Below are 6,538 nucleotides of genomic sequence, written 5' to 3' on the forward strand. Positions count from 1 at the left end.
AACAATAAGAACTAATCAGTATCCTCAGAGCTCGTGTCTCTAGCTGCATATGTAGCAGAAGATGGCATATTCAGCCATCATTGGGAAGAGAGGTCCCTTAGTCTTGCAAACTTTTTGTGCCCCATAGAGGGGAATGCCAGGGCCAAGAAGTGGGAGTGAGTGGGCAGATGAGCAGGGCGGCGGGGGGAGGGGGCGTATAGGGGACATTTTGAATAGCATTTGAAATGTAAACGAAGAAAATATCTAATAAAATAGTTAAAGTTAAAAAAAACAAACAAAGAAACAAACAAAAAAACCTGCCCTCTAAATGTATATCTCTAAACCATGGATTACTGAAGAACTGAAACCACATCAAAGATGTTGATTGTTTAATTGTTTGCAAACTTTATATGCCCCATAGTTGGGAACCCAGGGCCAAGAAGTGGGAGTGAGTGGGCAGGGGAGCAGGTTGGGGGGTAGGGTATAGGGGATATTCGGGATCGTATTTGAAATGTAAATAAAGAAAATATCTAATAAAATAATTTTAAAAAAGAGTCTAGACATAGCCCAAGGTAATTAGTCTCTAATCTGCAACATTTCAGCTCTTCTCAGTCACAGAAGATTTAAATCAGTCAATCAGCTTTGTAAAAATTAGAGCATAGATGCTGTATTGGGGAGGGGGATGTGACTTGAGTTGACAATTTAAAATAAGGAACAACCTTAAAATGTTACACCACTGGAGTAAGGTATTTGTCATAACCTGACTCTGTGTTCCAGGGCCATGTCATTTATTTTGGCTTCAGAATAAAATATCTCCTAATTCCTTTGAGGAGAGAGATATGGTTTTACATCATCAAAGCACAAGGCATGACAAAATGACCTTTCTGTACATTTCTTGAGCTAAGCTCAAGGCTGTATACTTAATGCTATTTTAGTTTTGACAATTCACCATAACTTCAGGCTATGGATTAGTTTCTAGGCCTATTAACTCTGACTAGAGTGTCTTGGGTTCACTTGGAAATAGAAATATAGTATCTATCCTGCTTCTCTGAGAGATCCCTGAGTACCTGCAAAGGTTGTTCTCGTCAGATTTATGTTTCACCCATTCAAAAGATATTTAAGACGTTTTGATTCTCCTCTGTGCAGGGGAATAACAAAATGAAAGGGAATCATTGGCCTTCATGAAATATCTGCCCAGTGGGGGAGAATGCCCATTCAAAGAGAAACAAACACACGATGATACAGGAATGAATCCAGTTCCTCGCCTCAGACTGGAGCAATCAGCAAAGACTACAGAAGACGTTATAACTCACATAAATGTGACATATGAGGCACAGTATTGATAATGAGGGCAAGTGAGACTTCTAAGTAAAGCAATTATCATGGAATTTCAGGAGTATGACTTCTCCCTAAGCAGCTGCAAGAGCAGCTGCCCATGTGTAGCTCCCTGCCATCTTAGTGAGTGCCTTGTGCAAAGGAAGAAGGATGGGGCTTGGGTGGTCCTCATGGACCATTAAATGTCTTTCTTCTTATAGAGATAAGGGTTAGGTTTCCGAATTTTAAAGGAAGGGGAGAACAAATCAATGAACACCCAAGATTGGAATATGGCAAGACAGTTAACAGAGAGAGAGAGAGAGAGAGAGAGAGAGAGAGAGAGAGAGAGAGAGAGAACACTAGGACACTATCATCCCAGGAAGACCCACCATTGATAAAAATATTTGAATATGATAATGTTATCAGGACTCATTTATCCCTCATCAAAGATAAACTTCACTTCTTCATAGATGTTTTTGAGAAATTGTATAGTTGTTTGTTTGTTTGTTTGTTTGTTTGTTTTTCCTAGACTTAAAGTTTGTTAAGGGAATTCATTTACTTTAACTCCTTAGAGGTAGAAGGCAGAGAACTACCTATCCACTTAGCCTTGGGACAATAGATGAACCACTCCGTAGTCCATCAGCTTCTAGGGGAAATCTTACCTACTAGTCCTGGGTCAGTGTAAAGAAGCTTTTGTAGAAAAACATATGTGGACATGAGATACACGTCCGTTTCCTCAAATAGATGCTGTGTCCTTCACCTTGGAGAATCGTTTTAAGGATTCAGCTAAGTCACTCAAATGAGATACTGACCTCACCTAGTAAAAACTCAGTGGAACAGAAGTGGATGCTCACAGCCAGCTATTGGATGGAACACAGGGTCCCCAATGGAGGAGCTAGAGAAAGTACCCAAGGACCTGAAGGGGGCTGCAACCCTGTAGGTGGAACAACAACAGGAACTAACCAGTACCTCCTGAGCTCGTGACTCTAGCTGCATATGTAGCAGAAGATGGCCTAATCGGCCATCACTGGGAATAGAGGCCCCTTGGTCTTGCAAACTTTATATGACCCAGCACAAGGCAAGGCCTGGGCCAAGTAGTGGGAGTGGGTGGGTAGGGGAGCAGAGGTGGGGGGAGGGGTATAGGAAACTTTCGGGATAGCATTTGAAATGTAAATAAAGAAAATAATAATAAAAAATAAATAAACAAAAAAAACTCAGTGGAAGTTGCTAATTGTTGTAAATGTCACTCTTATAAATAACTATAGCTAAAAGCGAAGAACTTCATATAAATTAATATTTTTGTCCTTAAAATAAGATCAACTGAAACACCATGGATTTTCCAAATCATGAAGACATTTCTTGAGTTTGAACTTTAGAGTTAGTCTCTAGCATGATGGAGTAAGTCCATAAAAGGCATTCAACAAACCAACAGGAAGGGGATGAATAAAAGAAAAAAGAAAAAGAGAGGTCAGTGGTTGATTGAAAGCAGCATTTTCCATGTCAAAAATCAAGAGTTCAGGGAGTTTGATCCCATGCCTTATGAAGTTTATTAAAATTCTCAATGAGCTTTTTAGCATCTTAAGCAACCTGAAGGAACTGTCTGTGGAAAATCACCAGGAAGCTGCATACTGTGTTGGGGGTTATCAGGTTCAGTGATTGCCCATTGACCCATTCAGAACAGGCTGTCATCTCTAAGCGAACAGTGACATTATAAGAATGACAAGGATTTGCAATTATGGTCATTTGTATGGTGGATATTAGTGAAACAAGCATGTTCCAGTCTCCATCTCGTCTTGATAGAACTGACTAGAGATTATGTTGGTAAATTGTAAATGAATGATTCACTTTGAATTTTCTAGATTTTGACATCTTAAAAAAGTTAAAAGAACAAGCCAGGAGACATGGCTCAGTGGTTTTAAACTGCACATTGTATTTATGGGGGACCTGAGTTTAGCTCTAAGCAACCACCTTTGGCAACTCACAACTGCCTGTAACTCTAGCTACAGGGATATGACACCCTCTTCTGGCTTCCATGAGAATCAATACTTACATACACATTCCCTCATACTCACATCCATAATCTGAAAATAAAATAAAATTTTAAATGAATTTTTAAAAATTTAGACTGAATTTTTATAGAAGCAACATGATAAAGTCTATACTAATATTAAGGAGATATAAATGTTTGTTGTAAATATTTAAACTCAATTTGGGATTTCTACCCCATCTTTGATCATTCAACTCTGAGATATAAGGCATACAACATTTATATTTATAATAAGTTATAATCAGGACTAGACCTGGGCAGATATCTACTGTCTAAGCTATTAGAATCTACTTCACCATCAATAACCGTGAATTATAACTTGCTATGGTCCATTCTGGGATACTCTTAATTCCAATTGGTGAACCCTCATTCCGTGTACTCATAGCTCACTTAACTCGTGGCATCTCTCCTTTCTCCATCTTTTCCCTCTCCTCTTTTCTCATGGTTTCCTCAGACCCTAAGCACAGTAACCCCTAAATCCCACCTATCTCTCTTCTGTCCAGCTATTGGTAGTAGGCATAGTTATTTACCAGGGATAACTGGGTGGGACAAGGTTACATAGTTTCACCTGTGTACCAGCAGATTCTTTCATCCCTGGGGACAAACAGTCTTGGGGGCTGGTATCTAGCATTAGCCCTACAATACATACCAAAAAAGCCAAAACTCAACACAAGTTTATATGTTTTTATATTTAATATGTTTAATAAGTTATTCTTATTTAAAATATCATCTCTGTGATAGGTTTATGTCTGAGTCTCAAGTTCCAAAGATGACACTGTAAGTTTCTCATAGACATCTGATAAGTGGAAACGTCTAAATAGACCTAGAATCCAGACACGTCCAGGGTAGCGAGTGCTGCCTTCCTTGCTTAGCCCTGGATTCTTTCTCTCACAATTACTTTTTTTCTCTTCTTTGAAAAATAAGTCACTGAAAGAAGTGGGTGTCTTAGTTTGAGTTTTATTTCTGTGAAGAAACATCATGACCAAAGCAATTTTTATAAAAGAAAACATTTAATTGAGGTGGCTTATATTTTTAGAGGTTCAGTTTATTATCATCATGGTGGAAGCATAGCAGCCTGCAGGAAGACATGGTACTGGAGAAGGAGCCAAGAGATTTACATCTTGATCTGAAGGCAGCCAGGAGACTGTCTACAGCAGGCAGCCAGGAGGAGGTTCTTGCCTGTCCTGGGTAAATCTTGAGCACTAGGAGACCTCAAAGCCTGCCTACACAGAGACACACTGTTTCTGACAAGGACACACTTATTCCATGAAGACCACACCTCCTAATAATGCCACTTTCTATGGGCCAACCATATTCGAACCACCACCATGGTGTATTGTAATTGGCTATACTTTTGTAAGGTTTTATCATGTGACAGTACTAACACAGACATGTTCAGTTATTTTCCGTTGGCCAATACTTATATAACTGACTACTTTGTGTCAGCCACTTGCTTTGTGACCAATAGTTGATTTTAAACAAAATAAAAAAATAAGAATTGCACTCTTATGCTTATTAAATTACACCATTTCCCATGTGGTATAATTCCGTGGAGGGTAAAAGAAAAAATATTGCTTTGGGATTATTTTGAGTAAATGTGAAATTGATTGATCATACGTAGGTATTTTCTGACATAGGAAACCACTAATATTATAATAAATATTTTTGTGCACTTAAAAACAGTAATCAAAACTCTGAAGGAAGTGGGTCCTGATTCTAGTATTGGTTATGAATAATAATACTTCAAAAATCTGACTAGTGTGACTAAGTTTTCTATGACAGGAGTGATAGAGACATTAACGAGTTAGTAATTTCCTCTTAAGACTAATATGCTTTGAGATGCAGCTAACATCTCATAAAATTCCCTATGTTCTAATAACCTTATTGTAGGCTATAACTAAGTCATTTTGTTAAAAAGGCCTTAGGAAATACCCTTTGATGGGAAAATATGCAATTAATATTCTCAAAGAGAGGTCCCACACCATTGAAAGCATATTTGCAAAGTCCTTAGACAGAGTTCAAAGGTAGAAATAAATTGTGATGCCCATTTCTCTGATCAAAAATTATAGACAGTGCATCAATTTAGCTTATATTTTAAGTCAGCTTTATTCTTTGTAATGGAAATCTCTTATCAAATACCCTACATAAAATTGGAAAGATGTGGCAGAAAACTTTTCTTTTCTTTTTAAAAAAAAAACTATTACATTATCTTTCTTGAAACTGTAGCTAAGACAAATTTAAAACTACTTGTAGTTTTCATTAGTCCAATAATGAGGCTTTTTCTTGCATTTTTCGAGCAGAGAGTTTTATAGCATGATGTGCCAAACAGAATTTCAATGTTCTTAGAGAGTCTAATGATAATGTCACATTTCGAAGCAGAGAGTGACTGACTGGATTCTGAGCAGAGCAATTTTCAAGCCTAAATTTTAAGTCAAAGCTCACATTGCAATCTTCTGCTATGCTCTAATGCAGCTTTACTTGCACCTAAATCTAGCCATGCTGGTTTTCCTGGCCACATCTGCAGAAGGATAGATCATCCATAAACACATTTTCTGGTAAATTGTTCTGACTCCCAGGTTTTCTTTTAAGGGGAAGTGTCAAGTGGTCAAATTGATGCTATTTTGACCCCATTCACAATGACTGACATAAAGACAAGTCAATCAAAGAAAGGAGAAGTGGACCATTTATCACATTCAAGAACTAAAACCTAAAATATGTTAAAATGCTTAGATGTGTTAGGAGCAAAAGGTCCCCTTGCCTTAAGATTTGCTTGCTAATTATTTGGGGCACTATATGACCATAAGGAAACAGAGAGATGGAAGACTAGTGACAGAGAACTAGAGACAAGGGTCTTCATAGGGAGAAGTTAACATAAAGTGGATATGCCTGGCTGAGGGTATCTTGGAAGTCCCCAGGCCAGTCTTACCTGCCAGCTCCTATTTGTGCACAAGCACACACACATGAACATGCACACACACATGCGTGCACACACACATGCACTAAATTATTGATTGTGCTGGTTTTTTTTACATAATATTTTTACTGATTGGGAATTTCACATTATGAATCCTGAATGCATATACTTCCTGTCATCCCAGGTCTGTCCCATCCTGTACCCCCTGAAGAAGAAGAAGAAGAAGAAGAAGAAGAAGAAGAAGAAGAAGAAGAAGAAGAAGAAGAAGAAGAAGAAGAAGAAGA

The sequence above is a fragment of the Mus pahari genome, chromosome 16 (genome assembly GCF_900095145.1).
Source record: "Mus pahari chromosome 16, PAHARI_EIJ_v1.1, whole genome shotgun sequence".
Taxonomy (NCBI): domain Eukaryota; kingdom Metazoa; phylum Chordata; class Mammalia; order Rodentia; family Muridae; genus Mus; species Mus pahari.